Consider the following 22,799-nt stretch of genomic DNA (forward strand, 5'->3'; position numbering starts at 1 on the left):
CACCGTGTCCTGGGATTTTCTGAACCTTCTTTCCCTTGACCTACGCTCGGGTTTCCAGACAAGACTTGGTGTGTAGTGCTGTGCGTGTAAAATTCAGCTCCACTCCGTCTAATTTGTAGGTGTTTTGGTTCCTACAAACCTACCCGAATTGTTTGGTCAGGCGATAGGAAATAGGAATTTTTTTTGGCATTATACACTGTTTACTTTGAATTTGAAAATTAAACTTACAATGTACTTAAATATTTCAAGCTTTTAGTACTTTTCGAAATTTTAAGATGTTTATTTTACAAGTTAGAACCAGAAATGATTGTTTGTTTATGTTAAGCTCTTGCACAAAGCATTTTTCGGATTATTCCAGATTTATCTATTTTTAGCAGTATCACGCGAACAGGGTATTCTCAAGAGACTAAAAAACTGCTCAAAATTGCGATAGCAAGTTATCTAGTTTGTATGTTGATAAAATTTCACTTTGCGCAACACGATTTTTGAATAGAATACTAAGATTATTCAAAGGCTAACATTTAATTTGTTATTTTGGACGCCCTAAACATAAAGAGTCGAATGTTTTTTTAAAGCAAAAATAAAAAATCTTACGTAATTTTAAAAAAACATATAAGAATATTTTATTATCACAGAATAATATTATGAATCATAAACATATAATTTTGAGAGCGTAGGATGTAAGAACAACAACTCTTATGAAACATGACGACGCAAACCGAAAGCAGATACATGCAAGCTATATGATATGACCCTTCGCCAAATAATAAGCAATACCAGGTCCAAATTCGTAAGTATACGATTATATTGTTCGTTGCTTTATAGTGTTTTCACTAACAAAAACATCTTTAGTAGTTAATAAAGTGACGAGATACAATAGTATAATAGTTATATCCCTTTCAATGTTGATTAAACGAAGGTGAAATATAAACAATATACAGTAATACAATCAACAAAGTGTAAAAATCACCTCGTGGCGTCTAGATACATGTAATAAAGAGTTATGTGGTTCAGGGTCAAATTAAAAAATATCGACAAGAAACGAATATACATCTGAAATTTTGATATCCTTTTTAGTTTGACACCTGTACCCTCATTAGTTACTTTTATCAAAACTTAAATCAGAAACGGATACATTTATATGTTGTTTGTGTACTCAAATGTACATTAGCGTTTAGCCCCGTCCTGCATTTTAAAGCTATTTGAATACACGTATGCATTTAGATGCGATTTTCTTCTTCAGTTGTTCAATGTATAAATGCATGTAATTATTTAACTTGTATATATTAGGAAACAATCACTAAAAAAGGAAATTCCTGTTAGCCTTTCCCATTTCAAAAGATATTTGTTTACTTGAACATGCGTGGCCTTTGTACTAGATATGCATGGTTTACAAAGGTAAGGTATTTTTAAGTGGCTGTTATGTTTTATCGTTTTTCGACCTGAAATTTTTTGGAATAAATTAAAAGTTTTATGAAATGAGAGTACCAATGCATCGGAAGTTGACATCAGAAAAGTATTAATACAAAATCTAGCCGAGCGGATTTAACGAGGCCGGGTCTAATTTTTTCTGCCCTAGATTTTTTAATGAATTTCTTCTGATATAAATATCATTCTAAGGAAAATAAATCAGACATTTACCACACCGTTTGTTCAAGGGGTCATCTCAAAGTTTGTTAACCTTTAACATAGGACCCTATTGGATTTTGCCCGAAATGTATCAATTTTCCACATTTTTTACATTTTTTTTTAAACTTCTGCCCTAGGGATTTCTTTTTCTGTTCTACATATTAAAGTTATTGCTTAAAGGCATCAAATGGTCAAATAAAAAAACACTTTTACCTCCTGGTTTGATCCAGGGGTCTTATCAAAGTTGTTTTTTGCATGCCCAATTTCCCAGTTTGCCAGATAATGGCTATTTTTTATTTGACAAAGACGGAAATGGTGATCTTTATAGTATTATAAAAACATTCAGACACATTTAAGTAATAAATAAATATATTACATCGCATATTAAGGGTCATTAAAATAAAATACATGGTTACTTTCTTGAAATATAAATATTAACCTATATTTAGGCGGGTTAAGAAAACGTGACAGAGGGCTTCGCTTGCTGAACCCTCTTCACGTTTTCGAACCGAGCCCAAATATAGCTTATACTTCGAGACATTTATGCTTATTCCACAATATAATATCAATTTTACGCATCAATCGAGCTTTTTTCAACAAATTTCGCTGAATATCTGCAGTTGAAACTATCACGCCATGGCGTCAACAAAGCAAAAAGATGACGTCACAATACAAATGAAACGCTGCGCGAAAGCGTGCGTACTCGTTCTGTACTCGGCCTCTTTAAATGCAAAAATAATGAATATAATGAAATAAGAGGGAATGAAATAGGAAGTCGGTGTCCTTTTTGAGACTTGGATTTATTTGCTTTGTATCTCTGTAAGTTGTAAATAAGCTAAATTTTGGTCTTATAACGCAATAGGGCCCTATATACTTTAAGTACATTTTTGTTATACTTGGAATGAACTTTCAAATGTGACCAAGGATATGTATGTAAGTAAAATAACAGATGTATCAGGGGTGTTTATGTTACCATTGATTTCTATGGGAGATGGATTGGTACTCCCTCCCTTTATGTGACATGTAACCACAGGGCATGGTATCCGCTCTACACTCAATGATATATATATATATATATATATATATATATATATATATATATATATATATATATATATATATATATATAAATAATACACAAGGGAAGAATCGAAAGTAGGACACGATTTGTAAATAATGTCAAAAACAACTTACATGACAAAAGTTACACAAATCCTCCTATACAATGTAGCAAATGTTGTCAAAAACGCGTTCACATTGAAATATTCCTAATAAACTCGGTAAAAAGCGTTTTTATCCCATTAAAACCGCTGTCTGCTTCTTCGCCCAAGAAAAGATAACTCTGTACTTTCTCTCTCTATATGTTCAGTAATGATAGTAGAAATTTCGGCGGTAAACTGTAAAATTTCTATTACTTATATATATTCTCTATAATAACATTTATAAAGGCAGATTTTCCAAAAATCGAAGCCACGTGATAATGTCACACCTGATACAAAATAACACTTTTCATTAAGGAAATAATTTTTTACTTTTCAGTTCCTCTTACTTTTAAATAAACAAACTTTAATAATGCAATTTTTAACATTTATCTAGATGATTTCCACTTTTATTTTACGATTTTATTAATCATTTGACAAATGTTATACAGAAATATTTGTAGACAACCTTTTACATAAATTTTTTGAATAAGAAAGTGATGTATGTTTTTAAATTATCATCAAAACTGATACCTTGTGAAGAAAATTGTGTGTTATATAGATATTAAGTGTTTTCATATACATGCATGAACAATTAATTTACGTATTTACATAACAGTCTAAGTAACTTTAGATAAAAAGAAAATTAAAAAGTCCTATTTACATTCTATAATTATATATTCACCGTTTAGAAATGAATCGATCACCCTCGGTCTCCCTGTACAACGGTCTATGCTCTCATACACATGTTGGGAGTCAAAAGATAGTTCAGATTAGGAGAGAGATTATGGATATAGCAGAGAAAATACATGGACCTATCCACAAATATAATAAGCTTAATGTAATGCAGAGCGGTAGTTACAGAGAAGGATTCCGATTCACGTCATCAGATCAAGATATCATGCATTGGCTAATCAATTGTAAAGTTATCTGTGAAATGTCCCAGTTCTCGAATAATGATGCTGCCAAATTGAATATCATACTCATGAAACATTCTTAAAGTCCTCCAGGGTTTGTTATGTTAAAACTGTTGACACCGACAAGGAATTTTCAAATGTTTTCCTCCTCAGTTGTAGTACTTTTAAAAGATTGCTATATATCAAGCAAGATATTCAGAGAAATCAGTCATGATTATGCAAAGACGTACATCTGGATTAGGCCAATGGAACTACATGGCCCTGTTACTAAAATCAATATGGAATACCTGGAAACTGACATTGGTATGTGCATTGCTTGTCCATATTGGCCACAAACCGCTTCATCGTGGATTGAGAGATGCGAAATGGCCTGTTGAGAGAAAGTACAGAGTTGTCTTTTCTTGGGCGAAGAGATTGGGTTTCTGCAGCAGACAGCGGTTTTAATGGGATAAAAACGCTTTTTACCGAGTTTATTAGGAATATTTGAGTGTGAACGTGTTTTTTGACAACATTTGCAACATTGTGTGCGAGGATTTGCGTAACTTTTGTGAAGTGAGTTGTTTTTTGACATTGTTTACAAATCGTGTCCTACTTTCGATTCTTCCCTTGTGTATTATTATATATATGTCATATAGTGTAGAGCGGATACGATGCCCCTGTGATTCAAAGATATAATTTACGCCATCAATCTCTACGATCTAATTATGTATCAGGAATCAAAATATTTCTGGAAAAGTGTATCAAAGCAATTTTTAACAAACAATTGATAATGAGGTCCTAGTACTGGTTCTATCTTAAGATCTGATAGTCTGTCGCTACCGCTGTATTTGAACACTGGGGGAGGAATACGTACGACTACACAAAATATCAAAATTGATCGCACTATTAAAAATCTGACTATTTTTAATGTATAAGGACATTTCCTTTAAAAGCAATGCTTGTAAATGTAATATACGAATTTATCGATTATTCGCAAGTACTACGTTTCGTCAGCAGTGATAATTTGTGCTTAGGTCAAACACTGCTTTACTTCTGGTTTGCCAGAGTTATTGCATAGCACAGTTGATTAAAATCAATTCCCAAAAAGATAAGTTTAAAGGAGCTGACTCTGGTTTTTATTGCGCATGTTTTTAGCGCATTCTAGTGAAATACAGTGTATTAATGCCTTGTTAAACATGTTACGATATCATTTATTAAATTGATCGCAAAAAAACAAAATACAAATTAAAATATTTAGATTTTTTACGAAAAAGAGTATTTTTAACCGATTTCCCCGTTGTTCTGTAGGTGAGCGCAGTCATTGTGCTTTAATGAAGTTATGATAAATGATGTTTTCTAGGAACACGTTATTTCAAATAACATAAAAGAAAAAGTAAAGCGTTTACGCCATTGAAATATTACACACAGAGTAATGCTATTCTTCATGGTTATTTCTCTTAACTTTATATAAATCCAATGAACCAATCTACATCAAAAGCAATTTTTCAAATACAGAAAAAATGTGGTGCATTTTGATACTTTGAGATAACCAACACTAAAATACAGACAGTAGAATTTAGTATTATTTACATTTATGGTAGAAAACGGTATTACTAATCACATATTACAATCGAGGAAAATTGTCACTTTAGCAATTTTTTAAACTGCTTCCATGTGCTGAAAATGACCCTTTCTTAAATATTCTTAGGAACATATACCTGTACTTTGAGATGGTCCTTAAAAAGAACCAGATGGTAGATTTTCTTGAAACTTCACTAGATTGGTGTAAAGTATAATGGTTAAAAATGAAGAGCTTTTTCTTGTAATAGTTTTTTAATCTGTAATATCTGTATTGTATTATAAGAATTTATCTTTACAATGACGATAATGTAATTCATGACGAGCTGAAACGCACAACATATCAAAGTCAACCCATTTGAACCTTATCAGGACATTTATTAATAATCACTTTTTATTTACTTTTCATATATTAGAATATAAATACTTTTTCCCCAAAAGAATGAAAATTTTGGTAGCGCAAAATTATGAATTTGATTAATGACAATGAATAATAATTGTTTGATATGTGTTAATTAAAAATATATATAAATGACGGGCGAAATTTGTAAATGATATGTTATATTTACAAATTTCATTCGCTAGTTTTAATAAATGATAAACTGTCAACAAAACGCAGAGGTCAAAATCTAAAAGCTGACAAATATTAATAAAGAAAGTATTTAATTACCTTAAATAGACTTAAAACTCCCATTTAAAAGAAGAAAACCAAGAAAATTATTCAATCAAATTGTTTTGTGTTATTTGTGAAGACATCATTAGAAAACTATTTCCTATGCTTTTATATTTATTTACTCACAAAATTATAACATATAAAGTTATGTTTGTCAATTGTTTTTTATATCGTATTATTTTGGATCATTCCATCATCCCTATATTCTACATATTTCAAACCGGAAAAAGACAAAAACAACAACGAAACTAGAATGCATTAAGTCTTGTTTCTTTTCGGGTGTGTGATCCGAACGATATACCATATATGCATTTGAAGATAAATGTCTAAGTTTAAAAATTTTTCAAACCTTGCTCAATGTTCGTTTCGATATTATAGAAACAATCTACATATCATGCAAGATGCCCATGTAGTATTTTGTCGTTAGGTCTTTCTTTGAGAACAATTGCCTATGGATGATATTCAAAGAAATGTAGAAAAAAAAATGCTCTTATTCTAAAGGGTTTTTTCATTGTTTATTGTACGTTTCTGTGGAGCTGTTATAAACGTCTAGTTCGGCCAGACACTTTGTTTACGCGAAGCTTTACTCAGAGAGAGAGCGTGCGGTTGAAACAAATATAAAAGTAAAATTTATTATAAGTGAAATAAATGACAAATGGTTTCTTTGTAATCTCTTAAAAAACCAAAAAGAATTTAATTCTTATCATAAAGACATTTTTTGTGATTCAGAATATTAACATGTTGGCATTTGAAATCAATATGTTTGTTATTAATTAATATATGTTTTGTATATTTCTTGTGTTTTGGTATTTGATTGAATCAAATATTTTTTTCAATTATAACTTTTACATCCTTTAATATTTTGCAAATGCATTGCATATTATATAAACGTGTACATAATTATATATATGTCTCGCTGATGGATACAACTTCGTCTGTTCATCCGTGAGTTTATTTTTAATGTAATGCAATAACTCAATTTTTTTCATTTCAAAGATCTTTAGTTCAAAATAAAAATGGTTTTTGTTCGAATTTTGATATTTGACTGCCACGTCAATTTCTTTCCTTGTTAAATCGTATCCGGATGAGGACTTGTCATCAAACTCAAAATAAAACTTGCTGTGTTAAAAAAACCAAAAGCGGACAAAGTGACAGTTAACGTTAAAGTATAGATGATGAGTTACTCAAATGTACAGGTAGGAAATCACGGAGATTAAATATTTACAAGTATTTTCATAACTGTAAGACACCATTCGAAAATACATATATCATGCATTGATGATTACTTAATTTTATTTATACTATATTGTTTTGTTTGGCAAATCGTTTTAGAGTTTAACTATGTTGTTTTGATTATTATTTTTATCCCCTTGATCTTTACCTTTACATGTTAGAAAGACAAACTGGTAAATTACATAAAACAGCATTTTTAATTTATAAGTAACAGAGTCGAAACTAGAAGGCGTCATTTTTAATTTGTTTTTTGGAATGCAAGTATACACCTGTTGAATGTCATACATTGAAAAAGTCATAAATGTCTTTTTATTTAAAAATATCTGGCATTTGTTGCTTTCTTAAGAGTCTGATTCCGTGAAATAATTTCAAAATAGTTTTGTTTTATCTCAGTGACATTAACACATTCACTAGTTAGTTAGCTTGGATGAAGCTATAGAAAATATAAATTTTCCTTATTCCTTAATCATTCAAGCAAACAAACTGCTTTGTCATTTATTCTTATTCAATCCTAAGTCTGTTTCTGTCGATCTTGAATTTTCCAACTATATTTCCCTATATTTCCCTGTATGAAAGATTGGAATGTGGGAATAGAAAGTTCGTATTTTTCAATGAATAGAAATGTAATCTAACGATAAACCTGATACTATATTACTTTGACACCTACCAGAGGGTTTTAAACCCTGCAACAAATCAAAGAGAATGGTAGTTGTGAAATATAAGCTGTATCAGATAGCTTTGGAATTTAAGCACTTTTCTAGAGCTTTCCGTTGATATTCAGTTGACTGATTGATACATGTTTATCCTGTTTTGAAAAAACTGTTGCTTTACATGCAATTAGATATAATAAGCTATCAGATTTATAATACTAAAGAGAAAAAAAAGTAGTCTCACAACTTTATATAAAGCATTGCTTACAAAAGGACTGAATGGGATGTATTTGGCAGTGATGCAAACATCATAAATGTGCAATCAATTGTCTGTGTAGTGTAGTGTACAAAACTTAAATGCCTATTGTACTTCACTCTCTGATATGCAAATTTTAAAAGAAATACATGTATATAAAAAGTCATGTGTTATAGTTTATTTCAAAATCGAGCGCATAACACTAGTGAGTGCCCTATATTTCCAAAATACTGAACTCGACTTGTGAAAGACCTTGTCTGCCATATTTCTTTTTCATAAGTCCCATTTCTTTAGCCATCCTAACAGTTTGGTTTGCAGATCTCGCCTGTATAGTCTCACATCCTTCTCCCCCTATATTACTCTAAAATAAAAAGATTAAAAAAAGATTTAAATAACGCCAAGTAAAACGAGAACAGCTAATATTGTACAGGTTAATGTATTATAAAAAACTCTTTGCTGATAAAATCGGGAAACTAATACAACAATAAATATGCGCCAGCCATGCATACCAGGTGTGTACTCGGGTAGAGCGATTGCACAAGGTGTGCATTATCTCTAGTGCTGACACCTAAGGAAACTATTTTTGTGCTTGAAGGTTTTAGGGGATTTTTCAGCTTATGACAAGATTTTCAAACGATAGTAATGAACCCGGCTAACCGGAATTAGAATCGAAAAAAGTTTGCCTTCTTTGTACGTAAGTAAACAACTATTATTTTTTCTTCAAATTTGTGTGTATTGTTGAACATATGAAATGGTATATTAATATTCATTTGCAGTAATGTAATGCTATATGGCTCATAATCGTTGTTATAGATCCTTAACTAACTTACTTCCTGAACAACCATTACATGGCGCATTAACAATACAATACTATATTTTTTCTGAAACCATGGCGGACAACTTATAAACCAAGCTTCTAATTAGAAAGAAAAATATGGCCCAACATTTTTGCCAACTAAATGGTTCCAATAAAATCTAACATACACAAGTTCAAAAACATGTATTCCTTGATTTGACCATATGCTCAACAAAAGTTACAAATACCTGTTAATAACATACACAATGTAAAGTAACTTAATTGTTTTTATTTATGAATAATCAGGACAGCGCATGTGATTTAGACAAGCACAGTCACCATCATCTGTGTACAGTTTATAGCCGTAAGCCGACTCCAGGAAATATTTGACTATGATAACTAAGTAAAGAAATTCAAAAGGTAAGTTATTAAAAAAAACCTATATATGTCTCATTTCGTTGTGTACAGAAATTAAATCTCAGAGATTCTCTGTGTTGTTTAAGTAATTCATACTGATCGATTTTAATACTTCTAAAAAACTAAATAACACATGTAACAAGCATTCAAAGAGTATGGCATGAGCAATACACGTTCCCTACCGGTTTGTATTATTTTATGAAAGCATAAATCTATTTGAGAACTATACTAGATTTTATACATTACTTTATCAAGAGATAAAAGAACAGAGGAAAATAAAACCGTATATTCTATTCTACATCGAAACCAAACTTGATTTTACTCTAATTGCATGTAACAATATTTCTTTTGATTTTGATCTGTTTAGCTTAATGATAATATTTGACATGTTATACTTTAATAAGAGATAAAAGAACAGAGCAAATTCAAACTACGCAATTGACATCGAATTTAGATACAAAGTTGGTAAGATAATCCTCCTTATTCTATCTCGTGCAATTTCGCCAAGCCAATTACGTGTTCGCTGATACCTATAAAATGGTACAAAGGATTCTTAGTATATGGTATGTGTTTAAATGTTGAACCATGATGCCAGGTAGAGATCGTATCGAGGTTTATAATTCATTCATTCATATAAATAATATATGTAGAATTGGATATTTTTTCTGGATAACCTGAAGGCATACATTTTAAAAATTTTAAATATCTAATAAGTAAATATCTCTTACCCTCCTTGGTCAGAAAAAGGCAGAAAAGTTATGTGTTTGATATATAATTCTTAAAATCAAGTAATATTATTCAATCATCTTAGATATTTAAGGAAGCTAATAAAAGTATGTCTCATATCTATTACACTATTAAAGAGTGTAAGGTCCGTTTAATTTGAATAGGGTGGAAGTGGGTGTAGTTTTATTTACATCGACGGTGAAAAGTATGTGATTTTTAAATGGTATGCAATACCATATGATAATATGACATGTCTGTATATTTGGTGAATAGCGACGTCGGGTGCAGGTAGTTGCAGTTCCCATTCAATTTTAAAAGTGGTATTTTAAAAAACTTCTCTGAATTGAGAAAAGCTTCTGTGATATTAAAGGAAACTAGTATGCGAATTTTTTAATGTTTCTGATTTGTTCATGCTTTGCCATTAAAATATCGGACACTCTTATTAATTTTTAGGGTATATCTTATGAATACCTGTACTTATATTAAAAGCCGTTATAGAAGGATAAGGTCCAATTTAAAAAGAAACCAGAATATTTATCTATATTTGTACTAGTTTATTCTTTTAGAATTGATGAAGCTAGTATGAAACAGTACAAACAGAATGTTATAAAAAAGAATATAAATGTTTTCATGAAATGTGGGGTTTTTCTTGTACAACGTTTAGTAAAATTTGTTCATAACTCGATATTAAGTTTTCATCAGACGTTCTTGTCCATCAATTGTGCTATGTGGTCCTTAGGCCTCTGTTTGATATATTACAGGATGGAATACTCACAAAGGATGTCTGAGATCTTGTATGTGGGTCTGTGTCGTGACAAACGTATAGGGACACCGACAGAAGTGGCTATCAGAAGGGAGATGATGGACATGGAGGAAATTATTGAAAGACCTGTATATATACATCGTGGTTGTATGATTATGAAGAGTGGCAGTCACAGGGAAGGATTCAGATTCACCTCATCTGACCGAGATATCATGTGCTGGCCATCAAATTTCAGATTGATTTGTGATCAATCTCAGTTCACAGAGCTCAATAGTGCTGATGCCTCTAGAAAAAATATTCTTCTTATTGAAAGTTCAGAATGTCCTCCAGGATTTGTAAAATTACAACTTCTTACTCAAAAAGAAAATTTAGGAATGTTTGACAAACACCCAGGACATATACCGCATGGTAAAGTATATTTATCAAGTCATGATTTTCTATCCATTGGGGCCTTTTCACTTATAAACAGTGTAGACATAAGAAGTATGAATGGCCATGGTCCAGTAAATAATTTTAACATAGAAGACATTGAGTTTGATGTTGGTATATGCCTAGCCTGTCATTATTGGCCACCGACAGCTTCCTCGTGGATTGAAAGATGCAAACAAAAGGGATGGCCAATGCGCAGTGAAATAGAGGAAATAAAATCCAAAGGATGTCATATGATGCCAATAGGAGTTTCACCATTACATAATAATGAAAGACTAGAATGGAGACTTTCGTTTTCTTTGGCAGAACAAAAACTTGTTTATTCTATGAACCACACTCAATTTCTATGTTATGGACTTTTGAAACTATTTTTGAAAGAAGTGCTACCTGCAGAAAAAAAAGATTACTTAATTTGCTCTTACTTTCTGAAAACAATTCTTTTTTGGGGGATTCAGAATAACCCAGATAACTCATTCTGGTGTCCATCAAATTTACTTCCCTGTTTTTGGGCGTGTTTTAAACACCTCATTCTGTGTGTTTTGAAATCTAATTGTCCAAATTTCTTTATTCAAGAAAACAATATGTTTAAACGAAAAATAGATGGTTCTTTACGAAAGGAATTGTTTTCAATACTTAATCAATACTATGAATTGGGAGAGAAATGTCTGCTGAAAAGTATAACTCTGAATTCTATTTTATCACACGCACTGTGTAGTCCATTGTTTGTGATACCGTTCATCGAAGGACACAGTATATCTGAGAATGATGTTGGCAGTTGTGTTAGATATGAATTATATACTGAGATAGCCCCCGAGATGATATTACCAAAAGAAGGGACCTTTGTCTTATTGAATTCGATCACTACCCTATTACAGCGACCCTTGTCCCAGGTCCAATCCTTAACATTGCAGTATGCAACTGCAAAATGTCTTGTTCACACGGCCTTTACTCTGGCAAGTCAATCAACTTTCAACACCAATAAATCTTTGTACAGACACGATAGAAAGATTATTAACATGCTGAAACTGGCTTCAACGATAGGCCCCGTCTCTCAGCTATTATATTTAGGAATCTACTATTACAGCACAGGTCGATACAGAAAAGCTTTAACAATCACTAAACTTTGCCGCCAGAGACTTTCAAAACCATATGTCACGTTTAATGTCATTGATAAGTCGGGGCATTTCGAGAGTACTAGCTTGCTTTCATGGAGTGATAAAATGAACAAATCATGGATGGACTGTATTTTGTTTCTTGGTAAAATCGCTTATCTTAAAGAAATGCATTTAGAGTCTAGATTTTGCAAGCAGACCAGTTTATTTGTTCCTCCTTTTGTGATGCTTCACATGTTGTTTGTCTTATCAAACCATAAACTACGTAAACGATCAAAGTGTCAACTCTCACTGACAAATCTTCAGAGATTGTTACACCAAGACGATGGGAGAAATATACCTTTAGAATATCGAGACATCTCGTGGCAGATATTGGGAATCTGTCAATACGTGGTGGGGGATCTTCATGAGGCGGTGCAGTCTCATAAACAGTCAATGAGACAAACAGAATACCACAAAATACAAGATGCATCTCTATATAGAATAGCATTTTCTTTGAACCGGTTAGTAAAGAAGCGTGCTAAGAAGGAAGTTATATCATGAAACGCAAAAACTACTGAAACAAGATGATAGCATAATTACAATCGGCTTAAGACTGTGGATATCAATATAATTCATTGTGAAAAAAAATATAACAAATTGTATCGCAGAGAAATGGATTCAGGGCCGTAATCAGTTTTGTTTTAAAACAGTGTTTTTTGTGACTAACAATGCTACTATTTTGTATGTTAAATGTGCTATTATTATAATATAATGTATAGCTATTATATAAAATTGCGTTCTTTCCGTTTTACATTTATCTTTGCCTTTTATTTATGAATTGGTTATTATCATATCAAAAGTTCCAAAGTGTCAAAATTTTCAGTCTTTCAATTAGCTTCCGACGCCACTGAAACACGTCCTAATTTTGATTTTGTCCCGGCTTTAACGCAATTTTAAAACATTTTTCAAAGTGTGTATTTTTTTTAAAGATGTGTTACCACACCCTGGTTTATTTTGATAAAGATAATCATTCCACGAAATTATGTTGTGATCCGGTCCTACCATTGCGCAAACTAATAGGTATATCATATAAACAAGAAAAATGAGAAAAAGAAAAAAAAGGTACAACTTTCAGAAATTCTAGTACGTCACTAATACTTTTATAGACCAGACCAATTTACCGGGGAGGGGGGGGGGCGACTCTTTTCGTAAATACGACATCTTTCTGGGTTCATATCCAATGCATCTCAGTTTTCAATCACGAGCTAAGACACACACAAAATTATTCTGAATCGACTTCATTCGTAACAAAATCAAAAACCCTTTTTCTCGACGGAACGTTAATATACTGTGTCGTAAATGAAAAAAACAAAACGAAACAAAACAAACAATGTTACCATGCAAAACAAACACAACCACATCCGTTACATGTGAGTACAGAACGCTTTAGTCATCTGTAAGTCATCACCTCTCCCTCACCCCTCCCCCCCCCCCCTCCCCCGGTAAAAGGTGAAAATTCTTAATTCTCAATCCAGTTTGTTATCATTCTTAAAATAATAAATCACTGTGCACAAATGACGTACCAATGTTCATTAAAATACGTCTGCTTGGTCCGATTTTACATCAAATTTTGCGTACGCTTTTGAACGGTGATTATGCTAACTATGTGTATAATAATAGACATTGCAGTAGTTTTTCCGGTCAATCAAGCTATATTTCAATGAGAAAATGATGTACAATTTTATTTGACAAATCAAACGACATAAAAAGGGTATCGTGTCAATTCACCTCATATTAAAATTTACCGTTAAAGGAGCATGGTCACGATTTTTGGACAAATTTTATTAAGGAACGCATTTCAAATGATCAAATAAATTTGAGAGTCAGTCGTAGAGTTATAATCAAGATACAGGGCTCACAATTTTTTGTCATGTAAACAAGGCCCGTGCCATGTTTTTGTTTACATAGGTTCAATATACCAGTAAAAAAAACTGTTTCAAGTTGATTTGTCTATCTTATTCATTTTATTAATAAGCATAACTAAACAGTTCCTAACGTTTAACATATTCATTATAAGTCTAAAACTGAAATTTTCACATCAACATTAAAAAGAATTGTAAGCTCTGTAACTTGCTTATAACTCAGCGAGTGACACTCAAATTTTGATTGCCTATTAAAGATGACTTTCTTAAGATTGTAAACACTAAAATCGGAAAAATGATGTTGACCAAAATCGTGACCATTCCCCTTTTAGCGTCGAGGAGTGGATTATTGTTTAAATACTTTGCCATCGCTATAATGAATAGAATCTAAATATGTGGAAAAAAAAAACAGAAACAAAAACAGAGTAATTGCTGTTAACTATCATTTTTAAAGTTTGTTTTGTTTACAATCGATGTATAACATCCTGGTTGAATAAATCCAAACATTCGGGGAGATCGATTCTGTAGGTGTAAATAGGCGAGAGTCTACAACTTTCTAAGATAAATTGTTTGTATGGAAATTTTTTTGATACTGTAATAGCCACAAAATCGAACCATACAGCTTTAATCTATTACAAATCTAAAATCAGCCTGGTTCAAATCAAACCTTCCACTTGCTATTTTATTTTAATGGTCGCGTAAAATTAAAGGAGCTCTTGATGGTTTGATTTTAATCAGACTGATCTAAAATATCTGAAATTTCCGTATTTCTTTCCCGTGCTTTTTCCCTCATTTACCCATGCCATCAATAGTTACATGTACGTTCAAAATATGTACACCGTATTTGCACGAACTTACATCATGATCTTCCGACCAGTTGTAACATGTCTAGGCTAAATGACCGCAAAGTACCACTACATTGTGTGCATCCAAGCGGAAAGGGTGTTACATGTGTTTTTCACACCTTCGTGGAAAAAAATAACATGAAACCGTTAATCGTATTTTTTCTTGTGCAACCATTTCAGATACTGACAATTTGTTTATCCCTTTCACTTCCTTTGAATTCACAGTAAACTAAAAAAAACAAAACAAAGAAACCCAACAAACAGAGTTTATTTATCTAATTCTCAATTCTTAAAATTGAGAAGCAGCGTTTCAATTTGCGTACTCTTGAATAAAGAAGAATTGAAAAAAACACCGAATTGTGACAACTTTGAAATGATGACTACAGTTGTGATGCATCTTAACGTATAAAACGACCGTCTCCATGTTGAATTACCGAGCTTGTATACGTTTGAAGTAGATAAACAAACACTATATAAATAGTGCCTGTTTGGGAGGGTAACAGTTGAAATTGACACCCCGAGAAAACCATTGTCAACCGACGCGAAGCGGAGGTTGACAATGGTTTTCGAGGGGTGTCAATTTCAACTGTTATCCTCCCAAACAGGCACTATTTATTTTGTTATACTGAATGTCTTTTTAAAATTTTTTAAGAAAATTTTACTGCTTTTATATAGGAATAACGTGAATTCTACAGCGAACCGTACGCGCATAATTTTCGCGCATGTAACTTTTTTAATGTTACCCGTTGCCAAGTGCGTTGCTAACGCTGAGGGTAATAGTAAATATTATTAACTGCGTCTTAACCAATCAGATTTCAGTATTTAACATGAAAGTATAACAAAATAACTTATTGAACCCAACTAGGCAAATTTTTGCATATAAAGCGCAAACATGTAACATATGACTGCATTTTGTTTATGGTGAAACACTTCCGTTAAATACTTTATCATCTGCTAGAGCATAACTTTTATATTTGTTTTCAATTAAGGTTCCGCTAGGGACGTGCAATGTATATACTTTATCAGTATAATTATACATTTCCTGGTTTGCCCGATATTTTTGTTAGAAAACAACGTTGGCAATCTGTATTAGATCGCATACACCTAGTTTTTATTTCTGTTGTTGGATGTTTCTTGCATGTAAAATATCAAGCATTTTTCCTTCAATAAAAAAAAGACTTTAAGTGACCTATTATATACATGTATTAACACATTGCGTGATCTGTCAGTCGTCTCTAAACAAATAAAATCCTAATTGAAATTCACGTAACTGCACGCATACAGTTAAATTGGACTCTATATACCGATCTAAATCACCTACATGCTTCTAACGAGGCCATGATCCGCCCTGACTTCGTGTTCGTACCTGCACCTTGGCCGTGCCCGAGGGGGTATTTTACATACCTGTAATGTGTATAGACTCTGTAGGTATATTGTCATCAATCCAGGAACAGACCGGTAAAAGGAAACGTCGGACTGAGAGACCAGGGGGACTAGATATAATAATAACTCTGTGGGACTGTTCACTACGCTCTATATTAATTGTGGTCAGTGTTGTTTATACCTTGAGACTTTACACACAGTTGTAACATTGTGATTGTCGATGTGAGAATAGCTACTGTTACTGAATTGTGAATCTTTCAGTGATTGTACAATCTATATACTGGGACCTTGAGATAAGTCTTTGTAGTTAATTGTTCCATCAGTGACCACACGATTTACACATCTTTTGTAGCGAGATTAGTGACTGTCAGTGGATTGTGAATCTCAGGTAAGTCTACAATCGTCATATATAGGTACTCTAACCCCCCCCCCCCCCGCATTGAAAACTTTGTCTCATTAATTAATAATTTTATGTTCGATATTTGCATTTTTTTAAAATTCAGTATTTTATGCCTAATTTCCCTTTTAAAATATTTTCTGTAAAAAAATATAATACTTTTGTAATCATGGATGTTTACAGATTTTTCCTCCTTTGACGAGACGGTAATTTTAACGAGCGTTTGACCAGGATTCGATGTTCTAGCTAGCGAATAGGTTGCAGTCGTACATACACAGGAATATTTTTCTTTTTTTCTCTGTAAGTATTGCTTGGTGCTCTCAGGAACAATTTTTCTTCATAAAATAACATGCAGTAGAAGTTTTTCATTCAAGGGGTTAGGGGAATAATCTGATTGCAAATCAATAGGTACGTCATTAAAAGCACTTTTTCAATAGAGATGCCTTTGAATAAAAGAAATAGATGCATTACTATACAAGGTACTGATAGATGAAATTGAAAAAAATATTTATTCAAATAAGTTGTGAATAATCTCTATTTAGAGGCTCTGCGTTATAAAAGTTCAATTAGCAAGTGAACAGTGCGACATTAGATTCAGCTGTAGTATGGAAGGGCAACTTCTATAGATTTAAGAATTCATCTTCTGTGTGTTAATTGAAGGGTTTTCCAATAGCTCAGGTCACTGTTCATTTGACAGTCTCTCTCTCTCTCTCTCTCTCTCTCTCTCTCTCTCTCTCTCTCTGATGGAAACTGTGTATCTAAAAATAGAGCATACAAAAATAAACGAGAGATGTAGGAATTAACTGCTTACGACATACCGTTTTCATGTAAATTGTTCTAAAAACTACAATAAACACACCTTTACCTGTATCGGCTTAAGCCATCTTTCGACCAATGTTTGTGCCTCGGGCATTTTTAGGCTGCAACATTTAATTGAGTGTCTAGGTTATATTTATAAAATGGAAAATACATTACTAAAAATAGAGTGTATGCATCGTATAAAAGCAAATACATGATTCCAGTAGAAAAGCTGAAACAAAAGTGATGGTCTGTACAACACGATACATTGATAATGATAATCTATTTCAGTTCGCAATTTGTTTTTGGAAAAAGAAAATATATAACATGCATATAGAGGTACATGTATCTAAACTGTAAAAGAACCCACATACCTATAGCTCGGTTAAAAGAAATGGTGCTATTTTTCATTTCACAGAAAAACACATTTAGTTTTATATTACTGATCCTTTCTAATTAAAGTATGGATATTTGCAAATGTTATATACATGAAGAAGTCCGACTCTCTCTTTTTTATGATTATTTACACAATATCTAGATTTATATTATTGGAAAAATAGAATGTACGAAAACCGCTGTAGGCCTTTACCGCATTTTATGTAAATATCATTCAGTTTGTAAAACTTTAAAATAAGCACAATTACCCCCGTATTAATTTATATAATTTAGGAAGCACAATTATCCCCGTATTAATTTATATAATTTAGACGCCTTTCGACTAATTTTTGATCGGCTTCTCATGAATAAAAAAATAAGAATCTGTTAAATTAGCTATTTGTCTGAAATGGTTTGTTTGTACGACACTAAAACTTTACAAGGGCGACCGCATTGCGTTTTGTTAACACTGGCGTTCCCGTTCGTTCGACTACTAAATGTAGTTATAAATATTGCTTGTATGTCTGGATCTTATATTTTGTATTGCCGAAATCAACTATTATAGTTCAAACTCAAAATTCTAAACAGGATCATTATTAAGTAAAGAAAAACTCAGCATATCTCCCTATATCTTTATACAGGGCTCCTCTTCAAAAGGAATTCAATGCAGTAAAAAAATAAAATGGTCCCAACAATCCAGCCTTAAGCTTCTTAATAACGATTTTAAAATTAGTTCTTATTCTAATTTTAATGTTATTTGATTTATTTTTTTACATGATTGTAAGATTTCTTTAGAATATTATATTCTTAAATTTCACATATTAATCTTTTTTCAAGACACCCATTGGTTTACATTGGACCCAATCAAAATGGTAAGTCGGCTTTTAATACCCAACCGAGAAAGTTTACTTTTTGAGGGGGAGGGGGAGGTGGGTATAATTACCTTAAAGTTTGTAACTGTTATATCACTGGAAGGAAAGCAAGGCGACGCCTATAAATCTAGTATCGCCCTTTGAGCCAGTACGCTTTATTTTTATATTTATTTGAATTTTAGTAATCATTGAAATGTTAACTACTTTACTTTTACCAATAAGATCTTAATATATTACTATTATGCAGATTTCGTTTTGAATTAAATTTGTTTATATCACTTACAGTAGTCTAAACAATTTGTTTATCTTATTCATCATAGATGTGTTTGTACCGACTACTGCGGTGGGACGAAAACCCAGAGAATGGCCTTATTGCGAAAAACCCAAATTCTAATGTGAGTGTAGAGGAGCACGTGACCAACGGGTCTTATGGCCGCGCATCGAGGTACATCTCGTGCTGTAAGTCCCTGGATGCCGCGCGGAGCTTTGCTTCACATTCAGTAACCCGCCCTCGAATTATCGTGGAGATCCTAATAGACGCTAATACCGTAATAGACCTGACAGATGAGGAAACCCGTTCCATGCTTGTGCAGAACGAAACAGGAAGAAACTACGCCAGATGTTTTGAGGAAGTTCTGATTGAAGGTTACATTCCGCCGGAGTGTATCTCAATTGCACAAATTATTAATTGATTACCTTTTTGGTGTACTTTTAAATTTTCATCAGCTGGGGGATTATTTTGATTTTAAAAGATTATTTTGATTTTAAAAAATATATTAAGTCATGTTAAGTTTTAAGATTTTAATATTAAATGCATTCGCTGGGTGTGTTGTTAAAATGTTTTCAATAATGGTATGTTGTTTTTATTTATTAAAGTTTATGTAAATACTTAGTTTACATGTGTATAATAAATATGATATTACAATTGAAGATGTCTTATTATATGCTGGTGCTTTTTTAAAGCGCTAAGCATAGCTCAGCGCTTTATTGGCGTTAGACTTCTACTTCCGGTGCATCGAATAACTGCCCCCTATGAGCAGAAATATACATCATTTAAACTGGTTGGGGAACCAGTTTCATGGGTTTACGCACATAACTGCAAGGGCTGTTGTGAATCTAATGTGCAGGGCTTACGTACATCACTGCAAGGGCTGCTACGCAGTGATTATAGTCAGCCTTCGGGCTGATTTATTAAGTTATAGTGAAACTTCAAAAGCGCTTGCGTAAATTGGAATTCTGGGAAGGAATTACTAGACAGTCCGTGTTAGTGAAATTCGAAGAAGTTATGAAACTGGTCAGTTTTAGGTCAAACTGCATTGTATACGTGTACACTGCTACACACATGCCTCCTCACATACAGTTATAAAAATATATGTACATCTGCATATTATTATTCAAAATATTTATATCTTGTATTTTTATACATGTAGAGTGTGTAGTCTCTTGTCACCTAAAATGTATATATATTCCAGTGGCTGAGTTTCTTAGCTTTTAAAAAATCTTGTGAGTGCATAAACAGAAGCTGGAATGTAGAAAAATCAAAACGACTTGTAAATAGCCACATATAGTTCTTGGTGTTCGCCGCTTTCCTCACAGCACATATATAAGGAACTAAACACTTTAAGTTTGCATAGTAGATCTCATCTGTGTGGACGTATATTTTACGTCGCTTACATTTGTTACTTAGACGCAACAACCTACCAGATAAATGCAGTACATATGCAGAAGAAGATTCACAACATCAATTATAATGGTCAATGCAATACCTTTATAAAGAAAATGCACGCGTATAACGACAATACAAGTGCAGACATTTGTCAAACAAACGTATTTAACACGTCGCACACAAGGTACAGATGTGAAATAAAGTGTAACAAAATCAAAGGCTTTTATATAACATGATTCAGGCAGGTGTCCATTTAGAAGTCGTGTTCAGCTTTGATTTAAATTAACTTTAAGTGTATATGATAAATCATAATATACATGTATATTTAAAAGAAACGTAATTTCGACCAAATTTTCTTAACCGAATTAAATTGAATAAGGATAAATTTTGGATAAGTACAACTTAAACGCCATTTCGACCCTCCTGGCATTAGTTACTTTCAATTAATATTAATTAACATTATGTCGATAAGTCTCATTTCTAACTAAGCTTGCACAAAGTAAATTTCCTTTAGAACCAAGCTAGGTTAGCGCTTTTCAGTACTTTCAGTACTTTGATTTCTTATTTCCGTTGATTATTTTCAATTAAGTTCAAATAATGGCAGCACTTGGTGACCAATGACTACCATAATTCACTGATGACAACTAAATACTGCCAGCAGTAGATCTAAATTTCACTAACGGTAACACGGGCGCTTGTTTCTGTAATAAAAGTTCATACTGAACTTGACTTCAGTAAAAGTCATTGATTAATTTCTAAGCGAATTGGCTTGTATTTTTTGAAAACAATACTGTGACCAAAGATATTTATCCAGCACATTTTCATTAAATAAGGCTTATAAATATCTCGGGGTTCAAACGATGTCGTTTAACAAAATCCCAAGATTTTTCCTGTCAACCGCTGCTTCTAGCTTATGAGGTGTCATTATACAGCTTATGATAAAAAGTCTACGAGGAATGGGCATTGCAAGAGACATAAAAGTACCTGGATGATAACGCTGAAAACTGTGCGTGGTGTCCTGAGTATTTCCAAATGGAAAGACTGTAAACATTTCCCATTACAAATTTCCTAAGACATTTGGTTTTGTTTCCAGTGAGTTTTCCCAAGGTAAAAACAGATAATGTATTTGTCAAGATTTCCCCCCTTTTTATCAATTTCTACCGTACTTTATTGACAAATACGTTTATTTTCATTAAAAATCGTCAAAAATAGACAAAATCAATGATTTGGGCGAAGTATAGTATAGTATTTTATTTAATATCCATGAGATGACATTAGTACTTTTGTAAAGAAAACCCCCCAAAAACAATGACCCCCGCCACCCACCGCCACCCCCCCCCCCTCAAAAAAAAAACAAACAAAAAACAAAACAAAACAAACAAAAAAGAAAACAAAACCCAAAACAAATTTTAAAAAATCTGTGCAAACAGTACATGTGTATTAAATATCGATCGATTGGTCAATTTATTTGAGTATTGGAGTATGAATCAATGTGTCTAAACAGTATTTCACTCAAGGTTTATTTAACCAAGCTGAGGCAAAAAAAAAATTCCCAAATTTCCCTTTGAATATGGGTCGTTTCTGACCGCAACATGGGTTGACATCTTATGAGATGAAAATTAATGTGCAAGATTTCTGACTATCCTAGTTTTGTAAAAATGCAAGGGCATTTAATATTTTGATAGTTACATGTTGTTTCCGATGGGAGGGAGGGGTTGAAAAGGCCTGGGGTTCATGTATAACTTCAAGGTAAAGAAAGTAGCATGCCTTGCTGGATGCACCTGTGTGTTTGCTATTAAATTGTGAATAAAGTGCTGTTTTAAATGACGTCAAGAGGTATTTCCCAGATAATCATTTTAATTTTATAACCTGTATTTATAAAAATGCACAATTTTTGTAAGAATAATTATATTGTAGATTTTAATACTGTAGTGGCATCTTTATATTCTAGGAAATATCTAAAAATAAATACTACGTCATAAAATAACGTTTGGTTTATTTTTAGATATAATATTCTTTTAAACCAAATCGAAAGCTATTTTCTAGCATTCGTCCACTGTACCATTAAGAAGACAGAAAGGTAAGAAGTGCTTTTTATGCATGTAAATTATGGATTAAACATGTATTAATATACGCGTAGATAAAAAAAAATAACTTCTAGATCTTTTTTAAATTACGTTTTATTTGTATTTTAGCAGAAAT

The 22,799-nt window shown here is 32.4% G+C and overlaps 2 long non-coding RNA genes across 2 annotated transcripts; both read left to right on the forward strand.

Annotated features, from left to right (window-relative positions):
- Positions 1-7,759: 7,759 nt before the first annotated feature.
- Positions 7,760-13,150, forward strand: LOC136270969 (uncharacterized). The gene is made up of 3 exons (XR_010708828.1): positions 7,760-8,808; positions 9,217-9,330; positions 10,815-13,150. It is a non-coding gene; the product is annotated as an uncharacterized lncRNA (long non-coding RNA).
- A 2,804-nt stretch (positions 13,151-15,954) lies between these two features.
- LOC117689726 (uncharacterized) lies at positions 15,955-19,668 on the forward strand. The gene is made up of 4 exons (XR_010708308.1): positions 15,955-16,877; positions 17,070-17,186; positions 18,897-18,931; positions 19,252-19,668. It is a non-coding gene; the product is annotated as an uncharacterized lncRNA (long non-coding RNA).
- The last annotated feature ends 3,131 nt before the right edge of the window (positions 19,669-22,799 follow it).

Source organism: Magallana gigas, chromosome 8 (assembly GCF_963853765.1).
Source record: "Magallana gigas chromosome 8, xbMagGiga1.1, whole genome shotgun sequence".
Classification (NCBI taxonomy): Eukaryota; Metazoa; Mollusca; class Bivalvia; order Ostreida; family Ostreidae; genus Magallana; species Magallana gigas.